We start from the raw sequence: 16050 nt of genomic DNA, 5'->3' as shown, positions 1-16050 counted from the left end.
TTATGTACAATTTCTTGTCATTACATTATTTCACCACATTAATTTAAATCCAAAGAAAACAAAATGCAAATCAGGAAAAACGTAATCGTATTCACTGAACTGCTTCCTTTTCCGAACATGGGATGAATAAGCAGTTTCTGTTCCCATTTCTGTTGGAATTCTCTGACATCCTTAGAGCCTGTAAGGAAAGACAAACAAGAGTCTTGTGGCACACCATCACATAATTAACTATTACTGGCTGCTGTAGTTGTTACTCCTGATGTAGCAATGATAATAAATGCAAGATGGTGTACACATGTTCACAGTTGCTAATTTATATACATTCCAATTGGTCCCATAGATGGCTCTCTGTGAAGTATAGCCCTACAAACCAGTTTGATCTCAGACAAAGCAATTCAGCATGATAGAGAATTCATGACTCACTTTCCTTGACACCAAAGACTAAAGCCATAAATCTCAACTTTTTTTTCTCTCTAAATGGTAAAAGGCCTTTCTTAGCCTGTCCTATTAGCTGTAAATTACCCTAAGCCCATTTCTCCTTGTGTTTGCTTCATCTGTCAGCAAGATACAAAATTTAGATGCTTAATGGCCAAAAGTTACAAAACTATGCATTATATTAGCTGCTGTTCCTTTGCTCTTCTTGCTGTGGTACAAGGAGGGCACTTTGTAGATGGAGTGTTGGCGTTAAGAAGATGAACAAAGCCTATTTCGATTACGAAGGTGACAAAACATCTCAGACAATGTCAAGAGCTTTTAGGGTAGAGAGAAAGTGAGATAATGGGCAAAACATTTATTTTCCATTTGTTCTGGAGTAAAAAGGAATCCCCAGCAACTGTTTTCTTCTCATTTTCGTCACTCAGAAGACTACATCCATACCATACACGTAAAGCACTCTTATACCGCTTGTAAGAGTTATGCCTTCTCCCAAAGAATCCTTTATACTGTGGTTTGCTAAGGGTGCTGTGAATTGCAGCTCTGTGACAAATAATAATAATAATAATAATAATAAAATTTAATTTATGTGTCGCCTATCTGGCCAATGGCCACTCTAGGCGACATACATGCAAAGGTTAAAACACCATACAGTAAAATACAATAATACAATATATGAACAGTACAGCGATATAGGAGCGATAACAATACTAGTGCAGGGTAGGAGGCATATCAGTTATAAAAGTTAACCCTCCCCGGAAATCCCAAAGGCCTGTTGAAAGAGCCAGGTCTTTAAGGCTTTACGGAATACATTTAGGGAAGAGGCGTGCCAGAGATCTTGTGGGAGGGAGTTCCAAAGGGTGGGGGCCGCCACTGAGAAAGCCCTCTCTCTAGTTCCCGCCAATCTAGCTGTTTTTGTCAGCGGGATTGAGAGAAGGCCCTGTGTGGCTGATCTTGTTGGGCGGCATAATTGGTGGCGTTGAAGGCGCTCCGTTAGATAAACTGGGCCGAGACCGTATAGGGATTTAAAGGTTAATACCAACACCTTGAATTGGGCCCAGAAAACAACTGGAAGCCAGTGTAGATCGAATAACACTGGTGTGATGTGATCCCAGCGGCGACTATTCGTAAGTAGTCAAGCCGCCGCGTTTTGTATAAGTTGTAGTTTCCGGACCGTTTTCAAGGGTAACCCCACGTAGAGTGCATTACAGTAATCTAATCGAGAGGTGACCAGGGCGTGTACCACCAGTGGGAGCTGATGAACAGGAAGGTAGGGTTGCAGCCTTCGTATGGGGTGTAGTTGATACCAGGCTGCCTGGCTCACTGCCGAAATCTGAGCCTCCATGGACAGCCTGGAATCAAATACAACCCCGAGGCTGCGGACCTGGTCCTTCAGGGGTAGACTCACCCCATTGAACTTCAGGTCAACATCTCCCAACCTTCTCTTATCCCCCACGAGTAGCACCTCGGTGTTATAGGGGTTCAACTTCAGCCTGTTCCTTCTCATCCATCCACTCACAGATTCCAGGCACTTGGACAAGGTCTCCACAGCCAACTCTGGTGAAGATTTAAACAAGAGATAGAGCTGAGTGTCATCCGCATATTGGTGACACTGCAGCCCAAATCTCCTAATGATTGTCCCCAGCGGCTTCATATAAATATTAAATAGCATGGGAGAGAGGATAGAGCCCTGCGGCACACCACAATTGAGAGGCCAAGGGTGCGAAACCTCCTCCCCCAATGCTACCTGTTGGTACCTGTCGGAGAGAAAGGAACGGAACCACCGTAATACAGTGCCTCCAATTCCCAATCCCTCCAGGCGATGTAAAAGGATACTGTGGTCGACAGTATCAAAAGCCGCCGAGAGATCGAGGAGGACAAGAAAGGTGAATTCTCCCCTATCTAATGCCCTCCTCATATCATCTACCAGAGCGACCAAGGCTGTTTCAGTTCCGTGACCAGTCCTGAAACCCGATTGGTATGGATCCAAGTAATCCGTTTCATCCAAGTGTGACGACAACTGGTTGGCCACCACTCGCTCAATGACCTTGCCCAGGAATGGTAGATTCAAAATTGGCCAAAGTTATTAAAGACTTGGGGATCCAAGGAGGGCTTCTTTAAGATGGGCTTTACAATTGCCTCCTTGAAGGCTGATGGCATCACACCCTCTTTCAAGGATGCGTTTACCACCGCTTTAATCCCCTTGCCCAATTTGTCTCTGCAGCTCATAAGGAGCCACGATGGGCAAGGATCCGTTAGGCAAGTGGTAGGCTTCACAGTCGAAAGCACCTTGTCCACATCCTCAGAAGGGAGAAGCTGAAACCGATCCCAACTTACCGGCATGCAACTGGCCAACTCTGGTTCACTTACTGTATCCACGGCGCATGGGATCGAGCTCCGCAAGTGTTCGATTTTATCGGCGAAGTGCTTTGCCAATATGTCACAGGAGGCCTTTGACTGTTCCAAGGGTTCCTGAGCAACTGGACCGACCAGGCTTCGAACCACCTGGAACAGCCTCCTAGGACAGCACCCCGCAGACGCAATAGAGGCAGCAAAGAAAGCCTTCTTTCCTGCCTTTACTGCCACTTGGTAGGCAGCTACTGCTGCTCTAACCTGTGTCCGGACATCTTTGGAGCGGGATTTCCGCCACCGGCGTTCTAGTCGTCTCACCTCCTGTCTCAGAGTACGCAACCGTGGTATATACCACAGTGCTAACTGAGTTCTATTCAGGGGGAGAGGACGTTTCGGAGCCACGCAGTCTAATGCCCTGGTGATCTCATCATTCCACTCCCTCACCAGGGTTTCGACCGGGCGACCTTCCGCAGGTTCCAATTCCCCTAGCGCAGTCAGGAATCCATCCGGATCCATCAGGTGCCTGGGGTGGACCATTCTAATAGGTCCTTCACCCCTGCGGAGGGGGCGCGGCATTGAGAAGTCTATGTTTACCAGGTAGTGGTCTGACCATGACACAGGGGTGGAATAAACCACTCCCAACTTCAGAGCACTTCTCTCCTCTCCCAGGACAAACACAAGGTCGAGAGCATGACCGGCTACATGGGTGGGCCCAATACTACTAAGGTGCAGTTCCCAGGAAGTCATGGTTTCCAGGAAATCCCGAGGGGCTCCAGTGAGAGTGGTCTCGGCATGCACGTTGAAGTCACCCAGCACTATCAAGTCTGGGGACAACGCCCGTACAGCCGAGACCACCTCCAGGGAATCTGCTGTGCAGCGGGGTGGGCGGTACACTAGCAGGATCCCCAAACTGCCCTTCGGGCCCATCCTCCAGTACATACAATCAACAAATTGAGTCCTACAGGATTATTTTGGGGAAGCCATGGCTGATAGTGTGGCATAAGAATGCTTTAAAGGTGTGGTGAGGATACGACCCTATTCAGAAATTTGTTCACTTATTCTCAGAGTGCATGGACAGAAGAGTGGAGCCATACATGCTAACCTCAACCCGACTCTCCTCCTTCATGCAGGCTCCACCCCAAACAGTTGCACATTGTTGGTTTATACTGAATCCAGGTTCCATCCATTCATAAAATAGGCCATTCCATGAATAAGACTATTTCCATTACCTACTGTGAATTTTTTTAAAAAAAACAATAATTATAGAGAATTTTAAGAGTAATACATATGTTCTGAATTTATTATTTTTTTGTTAAATAAAATTAAATAAGGGAATTGAAATTGCCCCCTTCCATCCCACCCCATCTGATTTTATACCTGATGAAACTCTTAATGAATCAAAACTTTTAAAAATCTACTTCAAAGGACACAGCTACTAGAGATGCTAAATAAGTTCTCCTTGAGCAAGGCTCATAAAAGAATTGTGGTAGGTTTATTAAAGCCCACCTCAGAGGAAAGGCAATTTTTACAAGCCTTCACATTCTTCCCCAGCTCAGGTTTAAATCCAAACTGGAGAAGAATTGCCAGGTTCACCCTTGTACATTTACATTTTTTCTCTTCTGCTCTATACAAGCTAAATGATGCTCCATTTGTATGGGGACAGAACACTGCAGGGGTGAAATCTGAGGGGATGTGGGGACCCACCCCTCACTTGTCCTCAGTGAGGAGATGGGCCCCACCCCACCCATTATTGGATTTTGCTCCAACAGGATTCCCCCCTCCCCCAATGAAACCTCCTGAAAGAAGGACACTTTATTACCTTGTATAATGGACAGGAAGAAGGATCAGAGAGATGAGATGGGTGACAATTTTTCTAAGCCCTTGGATTGGCTCATAAAATGTAATTGACATATTCTGATGTGGGGAGGAGATCTCAGGTAAATTCCAAACTAATCCAAGGAAAGCTTCAGATTGCTTACCCATCTCTGATTTCTACTTGTATGCAATTTTGCTGAGGAACTCCAGCTATTGGTACATTATGCTAATACATGTTTTTACAACAGCCCAGGGGTGGGGGAATAGGACAAATCCGGCTCCTGGGAAATGGACTGAAAATATGCCTGTGAACAATTTCTCATTTGGCTTGAATTTATAACCATGCAGTAATGCACCCAATTCTTGGACTTTAATTTAAGGGGGGGGGAAATGAAGATCATATATTGGAGTTTCTTTTTTCCATCTTCATTAGATACTCTACTTAACCTAGTGAAGGCTCTTCACTACTTGATCCAAATCACAAATCAGTCTTGTACACTAAAAAGTAATGATAATTACAGGAATGTTCATTCATTCATTAATTTTATTAAAATAGTCCCATTCTGCTTTTATTTTGCTTAGACATCCAAGGCTGCTAACAGAATATTTAAAAAATGAAAATGCACTAAAATATCTCAGTAGTGGGAAAAAAATCATAATAGAAACAGCAGAAATCCTAATGAGCAGCTCTTGCAGAGAGAACATTCAAATAAGCAACATTGGGACATATTCAATTCATCACACTCTTAAAAGCCTAAACAATATTAAACAATATTGTCTTCACAGCATGCTGAAAAGGTGAAGGAGCCAGATGGGCTTCCACAAAGCAGTTCCAGAGGTTGGGTACAGTTATCACCAGTGGTGCAGCGGTAAAATTTTGAAACAGTGAAGCTCATATCTCTGCCTCCAAAGAGAGTTGAAGAATGCAGGCAGCTGTATCAATCCATCATATATTATGGGTGTGCAAAATATTTGAACAAACCCCAGTTCAAGAACTGGATCAGGGCCACTTTGGGACAAATATATTGGTTTTCCGAGTTGCAGCAGGATCTCTCTGAAGGTCCTTGAACTGAAGCAGGGATTTCTGAAACAGATTCAGATGTTTAAAAACACTTGCCAACATTGTGTTTGCAAAAACTGAAATATTTCTCTCCAAACTTGTCATATAATGAAAACACTACGGTGGAGAGAGGGAGAGAAGGAGAGCTCTTTTGTGACTGACAAGTTTAGTTTCTAATCAGAGGGAATGATTTTACCAGGTCTGTCCAATGACAGTGCTTTGGAAAAGGGATGTTGAAGTAATGTATCACATAGTTCTTGTCTATTCTCTTTTTAATGCTACTTCTGCTAGTGGTGCATGCTTGGAAGATGCTGGACATTCATGTTCTCCAACTTTTGTGCCATCCACTCCTGTGCAATCAGGAAAACTTACTATCTGTATATTGGTGCCAATTGAGCAGAACATGAGTTCAAATCTATTTTTTCATTCACCATAACTCCCTAGCCCAGCCTTTCCCAACCAGTGTGCCTCCAGATGTTGTTGGACCACAACTCCCATCTTTCCTGACCACTGGCAATGCTGGCTGAGGCTGATGGGAGTTGTGGTCCAACAACATCTGGAGGCACACTGGTTGGGAAAGGCTGCCCTAGCCCCTGCATCTATCCTTCTGAAATTTTGCAGGCTATTTTCCTATGGCAGCTCTATGATATATGGTAGCTCTATGATATATGGCATGTTCATAATAAAACCATTGTCCACAAAACCTGATAAAGGAAAGCAAATCCCTTTTAGTTCTTCTCCCCCACCCCATCAACTTTAAAAATGCCTAGCACAACATATTTGTCATTTGGCAGATTTCTTATTTAAGAAGATGTTGCTTATGTATTGTATTTTCATACAAATTGGCCATGAAATAGGCAAGAACAAGTTAATCCTTTTTTAAACAACCAAGACTGTAAAGGTGGCTCTTTGAAGAATATCACTTCAGCTATCCTTTTGAAATTTGGCAGCATTCACACACTTGGCGGGGGCTATCATGCCTACATATTTCACACAATTCTACAACAAAAAATAACTAAGTTATAGATGGTTCCTTTTTTCAAGAGGGTTTCAAGGAGGCAGTCTAGTTGTGTGTTCTGTGCTGGAAGACCTGTTCAAATGTACTCCTGTGAGCACTTCATGCTCAGGGGCTCAAATTTCTCCTAGGACATTGCTCTTCAGCTAGTAGGTTATGATCACACTGTTCCCCAAGACATAGCACCATCACCAATCAGTTGTGTGCTTTTAAAAGACGTAATTATGACTAAGGAAGGGAGGCAACTATGTGACTAATCATAAAAATCCTCCTGGAAAAGGCCAAAGGCATATATTTTGCACAAAGTGAGGCTCTGGGATGCCTTGTCCATAATATTTCTGCAGGGCAGAACATGTTATTTTTATATCTGTTCTGTTCTGACAGTAGCCAACTATATGCATATGGGAAGCCCACAAGCAGGAGGTGAGCACATCATCACTTTCCCAGTCATATTCCCCAGCAACTAGTATTCAGAGACATGCTGCATCTAATACTGTATCTAATTCAAATGGTCCTGCCCTTGGACCATTTGATGAAGGACCAGCTATAAGTATAAATAAATGAATAAATAAATATTATAGCCATTATTATAGCTGTTCAACATGAACTGTGTGGGTCAGAGATCAGGAATGGGGAGAGCTTAAGGAGTGGCAGCTCTGTGCTTCATGTTGGTATGACAATGCTTCTTCATTATGACAAACAGCTAGGTAAGGTGGGCTAATGCTGAAAGGTTCATCTATGCTTTGTTGATAGAATCCAGCCAGAGGTTTGCGAAAAGTGGTGAATGAGTCCATAGCGCTTTACAGTCAGGAAAGACTGGCAAGTATTCCATGGGAAAGATGTAGCAGCTTTCTGATAAAGCATGTCACAAAGGAAGCAGGCTTAGTTTGCATTACAAAACAATCAAGGTGGTTATTTTATATTTTTGTGACTGGTTACTTGAATTTGGAATCTGATGTCTCTGTGTGCCCTTTTTTAGCTATTGGGGAATGGTGCAGTCAGCCTGGCACTCTCCACTATTTTGCTGTTCCATGTGTGATCACCCACCCCTTGTATTGGCAGTCCTCTAATGAGTGAAGTCTGGTACGCATAGGACAGTTTTATGCACCTAATGGCTCACGAGAGTCCAGCTGCTTCCCTTTATGGTTAGATCTAAAAAACTATTAATATATCTGTTCATTTATAATAATACAGGATTTCATACTTGAGCATTCTAGTGCACCACAGTAATTTTTCTTCGCAATCTATAATATACAAGATGCAGTAATGGCCACCAGCTTGGATGGCTTTAAAAGAAGATTAGACAAATTCATGGAGGACAGGGCTATCAATGGCTACTAGCCATGATGGCTGTGCTCTGCCACCCTAGTCAGAGGCAGCATGCTTCTGAAAACCAGTTGCCGGAAGCCTCAGGAGGGGAGAGTGTTCTTGCACTCGGGTCCTGCTTGCGGGCTTCCCCCAGGCACCTGGTTGGCCACTGTGAGAACAGGATGCTGGACTAGATGGGCCACTGGCCTGATCCAGCAGGCTCTTCTTATGTTCTTATGTTATACACCCAACTAATCCCAACAGCCATTTGAAATATTTAACCTTTTTGTAATAATGCTGAGGCTGCAATCCGAATGCATTTGCCTAGGAGTAAGCCCTGTTGAATTCAATGGGACTTACTTTTGAGTAGACATTATAGGATTGCACTTTTAATCCCCTTGAATACAGAAGAGTATAAATGTGTTAAAATGCATCTAAACCCTAGCATTTTTAAAATGCACATCGCATAATTGGGAGAGGGGGGGCTGATAATTAACAGGATTGGAAGAAGCATGGAGAAGGAATTTAAGCCTTTCCTTCCGTGAGGGAAATCTCTTTTCTGAAGTTTGTATTTTCTTGTGGAAGGATGAATCCCCCATTGGCTTCAGTGGGGACTAGGTTTGCTAGGTTTTACAGTGTTGCAAGAGCACTTGGCTGACTTTCTCTTCTAAAGATAAAGGATCAGTCTCAGGCCATGAACCTGCAACCCTAGTGGGGACCCCCCGAATGCAAATTGAGAAGGGTTTTTCCTTCAGATCACAGCAGGGGGCAAATGGGTTAAATTCCCTCTCCGTGTCTGCTCTGATCATTATTTGTTAGCCCCCCCAACCACAGTGCTATTTGCATTCTTGAAAAGCCCTGCAGGTCAGATGCAAAGACATATTTTTGTCACATCCAGTTTGTTCCAGAGTCAATGAATCCCTAGAGCAGGGGAGTACAGAGGTGACAGTTATAAATATGATCATGCTCTCTAGACCCTTAGGATCCCAAGGGCAGCAGTTTCAGAGTTACTTACAAGGTTGCAAATTCCACAGCAGTCAAAAATCTATCTAATACTCAGTATTATCAAGAACTTACTGCTGGTGTAGCCCTACTAGTTATATTCTATTACTGTAGATTCTATTAATATCATCACTTACACTGAAAGCCTAGCCCAGGGCCAAAGTTATACTTTTGTATACTGTTTGCACTGGGAAAGACTGAGGATTACTTTGTTTATGGCTGTTAGAACGTAACAACATTGCTATTTCTGCCCAGAGATTTATTATAGTACATAATGAAACCATATAGCTGTGCTAACACTTGACAGCTGCAAATATAACTAGAATACTACAAAATGAAACTAAGCCCTGAGTAACCCCGCTAAAATACAAATATTGGCCATGATCTCATGCCTAATCAAGCACTTTTAAGCCCAACTGATTTCCTGGGAGCATCTCATGACTGCTTTATTTTGGCTAGACCAAAGGGTCTCTTGCAATCCTACCTTAAGGCTGGAATCCTATTCATAGGCTACAATCCCAAACCCACCTACTGGGAAATAAGCCCCACTGAAGTCAATAGGACTTATTTTAGTATACTTTATGGGAATGTACTTATGCTTTCCTGGGAATAAGTCCCATCAAACTCTGGGACTTACCTTTGAGTAACCATGCACAGGCTAGGGAGTAAGACACATTCAACTCAGAGGCAAACTAGACATTACGTGTATCAATTATTTGCAGTATTTAAATATTGTTAAATAAAATAAATACATAAATTGCACAGCTGTTTTCTGGTTAACAAATGGCCATTGCTGAGTCAGTGGCGGTTTGAAGCTGGATCAGAACTACTGTGATGTGCGGCAAGGGGGGCTTTAACCCTGTGGGGTTTGTCTTGCTCTGTTAATTCTATAAGAATTAGCAAAAGTTTTGCAAATCAAAGTCTCCAATTTTTAATCTTAGAAGTCCACCTGAGAACATAGTTCTTTAGCAGTTCTTAAAGGATCTGTATGATTTCTTAATTGCTGTTTGACTTCCAAATTATTGGTTTAAAGATTGTTTTTATTTGAAATATTTATTTCATTCATTTTCTATTGTGCTTTTCTGTACAGATCTCATATTTCTGAGCAGGACTGCAATGTAATTTTCATAATGGTGCTGGAGCATCAAACAAGAGAAAGTTGAACAAAAAAAGCAAGATCAATGTGTTAGAAAATTCTTAAGACTTGTCCTTGATGTAATCTTCTAGGTATTGTATTGCCCATTCTGGAGTCATTTTGGCAATATTTCCTAGACTTTGGGGCAAATTATTCATAATTATTGGCACTAAAGCCCATGAGGTGGGACTGAGGAAGCAGGAGTTTGTGGAGGTGGCAAAATTACATCTCCACATTACAAATTCTGAGAATTGCTCCAAGAAAAGAATAATCTCTGTGGCATGCCATGTAAAAAGGCCAGAAGTGATTATATAAGAAAATGGATCTCGCTGAATACGGATTAGCTACATTAACTCCTGCTACACAAAGCAGAAGAGATTAAAAACCTGCATGCAGCACTTTCTTCCCCCTAGCTTGTGGGCATACATTAATGAAAGGGTATTATAAATCTCTGTGTGTGTGTGTGTGTGCGTGCGCGCGCGCGTTTAAGAAGATGAAAAATTGTATATTTTGTTTTCAGTTCTGATTCTGATCTCTACTATAGGGGTTCTAGATGTAATATTATAAAATGGCAGTTGAATCAGTTTTTGCTTCTGAACCCCAATTTATCAGTCTCCCATACAATTAGATAAATAAATAAACCAGGATGAAAGGTGGTGAGGCAGGGATTATTTGTGATTCAGTTTAAAGCATAAGTATTATGCAAGGAGAGATTATATGCATCAAGGTAGATAGAATGGGCAAAATACAGCAATCTTACAGGGGTATTTCCCCTCCAAAACAGGCTACTATCCATGTACCCTTTGCTACCATTAAAAATAATGTTGTTTTAAAACAACCACAAATATGGAACTGAGAGTTCAGTTAAGTGGCCCAGCTCCAAGGAACTGGATCTTCACCAGTTTGCCAGGCTTAGAGTTTACAGCTGGGGCTGATTCTGTGCCTTTAACGGAAACCTGACATGCAGGAATTCAGCAGGTGAAACTTTCCCCACGTTTTCCAGGAGCAAAACCTTCACTTGTTAAGTGTCCTTTTTGTCCCTGCTCCAATAACAAAAATAGTAACTCTAGCCAGAAGGGTCCCAAATGATGGCCTTGTATGCTTTGAAGTTGCACACTTGCACACTTTGAATATCATTTTAATGGACTAGGGAGTGGGGGAAGGAGAGAGACATAGGCCCCATCTGCACAACACATTTAAAGTAGTATCATATCACTTTAAATGGTCATGGTTTCCTCCAAAGAATCCTGGGAACTGTGGTTTGTTAAGGGTTCTGAGAGTTATTCCCTTCATAGAGCTACAATTTCAGAATGCCCTTGGAAGAGGGATTGACTGTCAAACCACTCTAGGAATTGTGGCTCTCTGAGGGGGAATAGGGGTCTCCTAGCAACTCTCCACACCTTTAACAAACTATAGTTCCCAGGATTCTTTGGGGAAGCCATGCCTGTTTAAAGTGGTATAAAATTGCTTGAAATATGTAGTGCAGATGGAGCCATACAGATGGAAGCTGGAGACTGGAAAATGGAGCTCTATTTGAATTTGTTGTATAAATCATCTGCTTCAAGGTGAGGTCACAAGCACTGAAGTTTTCACTGAAAGAGGAGATTTAATCGGAATTCTGAAGAAACTATTTAAAGTAAGATAGGCTACATGGCTTGTCTATGATGAAAGATGTGATAGGCTGACTTGTTCGCTAACAACAACAATCTTATTTATTAATTAAATTTATATCCTGTTGTTCCTTCAGAAAAGAAGCCCTGGACAATCCTGGTTGCGGATTGGATTTTTATGTAGCAATTTTCCATGGCTATTTTTGAAAATGAATTGAGAATAAAGGGTAGCTAAGTATTTTCCCTTTAGACTCTTCATTTGTGCCTAGCTATCTTGGCATTTCTTATACTCGGCAAGGAATAAATCAGACCTGCCCCATCCTTTAAATGACTAGGGTTTGGTGTGAAACAGAGAAATGATACTTTCTAACTTCTACAGATGATAAAGTACAAGCGCTGAGAGTGTCATTCTCATTCAAACAGTGTTCAAGTCTGCTGGCAAACTCAATTGCTTTGTGTGAAAACTTCCCCAATGCCAGACTTTAAAAGTACCAAGTAAAACCTACAACTGAGCTGTTCAGAAAAAGGACCATGCTGGAGATGGGTGTCTAAAACATGAGTTCCAAGCAGGGGCTTGAAAATAACCACAACTGAGCAGTTGCCATTAGAGAGAAGGGAAGCATATATCATTGTTCCTAAGGAACGTTATTATGTAATTTTACTTTTTTGGCAAACAAAAATAGCAGGACCTTTCGTTGGCCAATGTTTTCCCTTTTATTTTCACACTTCATTCTAAAATCCATTATGCTTCACAAGACATATAGCCAAAAAGATTGCATCTGGCAGTTTCCCCTTGACTATAGTCACAAATTGCTATCTTATGAATCCACCAAAGACAGCCTGTGCTTTGATATTAAATAAGGCTCTACTGACAGCATGACCAATTATTCAATAAGCTAACAAGGCTGCTTCCCTCCCCACCCCACCCCGCCACAGGCCTAAAGTCTCACAAAACAATGCTTTGTCAGAAACTGCCAATTCTGGTGCAAATCAGAATTCAGGAGGCATGTAAATGGTTCACAGAAAGAGGCAGTTACACACCAGTTAAAGCCATAACATTTGATTCACAGGCTCTTTTCCCAGGGGCTAATAGCAAACTGATGCAAGCCCTTGAAGGACAGATGGGCATTAGTTGCTACAAGGCATTCTCTCGATGGGTTGGCTCCAGACTTAGCCATGACTAATCTAAGTCCTGTTGACTTCAGTGGGTCCATTCTATGACTAAGTCTGGACAGTCACCAAAGGGAAACGGTGAAAAACACAATGGGACATAGAAAACTGCCTTATACTAAATCAGACCAGTAGTCCATCCAGCTCAGTATTTTCCTGCACTGACTGGCAGCGGCTCTGCAGGATTTCAGACGGGGGTCTCTCCAAGCCCTTTCTGGAAATGCCAGGGATTGAACCTGGGGTCTTCTGCATGCAGAGCAGATGCTCTACTGCTGAACTATAATTTCCCCCCTATTGCTTCCCCTAATTGTTAAAAATAAGAATGCTTACAATAAGTGGGGACTGCAACAAAATACTGCAGTATGGAGTGATTCTGTTCAGTGCTCCAGCTACTTAACCACAGCCCTAGCATTAGGCAGAGTGAGGTGAGCTCCTTAGGCAGCTGGTTTTGGGTGACATGAAAGAGCGACAAATGACTAGTCATTTGTTATTGCCAAAATAACATGGCTCACCTTGGAAACTAGGCACCTTGACCCAGGATGGCAGGAGTGTCTTCGGCTGAGGCTTGGACCATCCCTTCTTTGCCATGCCAGATACTCCATTCCATTCCCCCTTCCCTGTGGTTTTCTAGAGGAAGGGGAGAGAAGTGGAGGAAGGGATAGACACTGGAAAGCGGTATTTATTTTATTAACATTATTTGAAAGCAAACTGTGGGAAAACAGACACCAATGGGTTTCAGTAGTATATATTGCTAATGCTGCTACTGAATTGTGTGTGTTGGTTTTTTAAAGTTGCCAACTCGAAGAGGCTTTATATTCTATTAGATTTTCCTACAGGCTATAGAAACTGCTAAATATTATGGAATTTTTATCTTCTGCTTCCTTAACAAGAGAAAATATTATTTATTCCATGTTGAGGCTGCATCCATCAGTGCCCACCAGCTTACAGTAAATCTTCTGTCAGCGGAACAGAGAGAAGCCATTTTCAGCCGTCCCGCCTCCCTCCTGAAACCTAAATCTACTCAATGGAGGTGACTCCAAACCTTGGAGCACATTTAGGGTGTTGTGGAGAGGTTCAGAGGGGGGTCACTGAAAATTGCTTTCCGCCCCTCTCTGCTGACAGAAGTGTTTCCATGAGCAATAGCATTGGATCCAACCCTAAAAACAAATAAGGAATTTCTTCGCTTGTTCAGGAGGCAAAAGATTAAAAACAATTATTTTTATTCAGTGAACACTGTTCTAGCCACATCTCATTGTATTGGTTAGCTTTGTGCTCAGGTCCTGATTTCGGGCTTCCTACAGGCATCTGCTTGGCTGCTGTGAGAACAGGGTGCTGGACTAGATGGGCCATTGGACTGATCTAGCAGACTTTTCTTATGTTGCTGCCCGCAGTAAAAAATAAGAATGCTTACAATAAGTGGGGGCTGCAACAAAATACTGTAGTATGGAGTGATCCTGCTTAGTTAGTTCAACTGACAGAAGCATAACTGGGATCCTCACAGCTACAGTTTGATCCTACATATGCCTGAAATAACTACTCTTTCATCAATGCAAATTCATTAGTAGCATATAGGTTGGATCTTGACTAAGCTAGAAATGCTTCAGTCCCATTAAAATCAATGGGTCTTGTTCATCATGACTAATATGAGTAAGTTTTTTACTTGAAAGAGAAGCATCCAGGATCCAGCATATCTTAGATTCAAGTGGCCAAGATCCCAGTCTACCTCCCTTGCATGAAAGGCACCTGCAGTGCTTCCACTTGGAAGAGATAAGTATCCATCTATGTGTGATCAGTCCATCTTAACTTCCAGCTATCCCCTGGCTCTCCTCTGAGCAACCATACTGCCCAGCAATGCCCAAGGCAACCATACTGCCTTTCCCGCAGGTTGGTGCAGGAGGTCTTCAATGGAGAGGAGGGATAGAACTTGGGCAACTCTAATTTGGGGCTTAGAAAAAGAGGCAACAGGACCAGAGGAGCTGCAGGGATGGGCAGTGTGTCTGCCATAAGAGGTATTGATGGCCACCAACTTGGATGAGTTTAAAAGACGATTAGACAAATTCATAGAGGATTAGACTACCAGTGGCTAGTAGCCATGATGGTTATATTATACCTCCACTGTTGGAGGTAGTATGCGTCTGAATGCTAGTTGTTGGGAATCACAAGTGGGCAGAGTGCTGTTGCACTCAGGTTCTGCTTGTGGACTTCCTATAGGCATCTGGCTGGCCGTTGGGAGAACAGGATGCTGGACTAGACGGGCCTTTTGCTTGATCCAGCAGGCCTGTTCTTATGAGGCATGAGGAGCTAGCCACTAACATACAGACATTGATTTTCTGCCTTTAATCATATAACCCAAACGGATATGCAGTAGGATTCAAAAGGGGGTATTTTGGAAGCTATTGAAAGTCTTTCTTTCATCAGTTGTGTTGTCAATAAGCATGTTATTATTATATTCTGTCCTCTGCTAATTTATTGTGGTGTTCCCCTTCCCTTGTCTCTGGAGATTCTGGATGTACTGAAGAACACAGGTAAATGTTTGCACAGATTCAGGCAACATTCAGGAGCATTGGCTGCTCATACATATGCATAAGTTCTGTTAATGAATTCCAGCTAAATTCATGATTATCACCTAGAATCCCTGCTGAAATATTCATACATTTATATATGATTTGAACAACCTTTACTGATTCATATTAAATCTTGAGGGCTTTTCAAACGTTGAGGTCCAGAACATGATCAATCAATGAAGGAGTATACAATATTACAACCTTATTGAACTAGAACAATTAAATTAGTTGATGGGGAGCAAAAGAAAGCTAACAAGCATGCAGAAACAAACACTGTGCACTGAGCCATTCCATAGGGATAAAGAGGTGAGAGGGGAATGTTTGTTTTCTCATAATGCAGGAGTCAGGATCCTTTTTCTGCCCAAGGGCCATATTTCTTTGTGAGGAACCTTTCAGGGGCCACATGCCAGTGGTGGGCAAGGCAAAAGTGGATGGAACAATGGATGTGACTGTTATCTTTGTACAGTAGCCTATATCCCAGCCATACAAAAGTCAAAGGTTTCTACACATCCAAAATCACATCCTTCCATCCTCCACCGAAGCAAGCAAGAGGCATCATTACCGTTCAAGGACACATTCCAGGAAGG

The 16050-nt window shown here is 42.4% G+C and overlaps 1 long non-coding RNA gene across 1 annotated transcript in view; it reads right to left on the bottom strand.

Moving 5' to 3' along the window:
* Window positions 1-5196: 5196 nt before the first annotated feature.
* LOC133365599 (uncharacterized) overlaps window positions 5197-16050 on the bottom strand; it is a 41259-nt gene continuing 30405 nt past the window's right edge. The window contains exons 2-3 of the long non-coding RNA XR_009758256.1: window positions 13412-13526; window positions 5197-5683 (exon numbers count right to left, since the gene is read on the bottom strand). This is a non-coding gene — a long non-coding RNA (uncharacterized LOC133365599). The remainder of the gene's footprint in view (window positions 5684-13411; window positions 13527-16050) is intronic.

The sequence above is a fragment of the Rhineura floridana genome, chromosome 10 (assembly GCF_030035675.1).
Source record: "Rhineura floridana isolate rRhiFlo1 chromosome 10, rRhiFlo1.hap2, whole genome shotgun sequence".
In the NCBI taxonomy this organism is placed as follows: Eukaryota; Metazoa; Chordata; class Lepidosauria; order Squamata; family Rhineuridae; genus Rhineura; species Rhineura floridana.
Note: the sequence above shows the minus strand (reverse complement) of the source record. Positions and strands in the feature narration are given on the sequence as shown.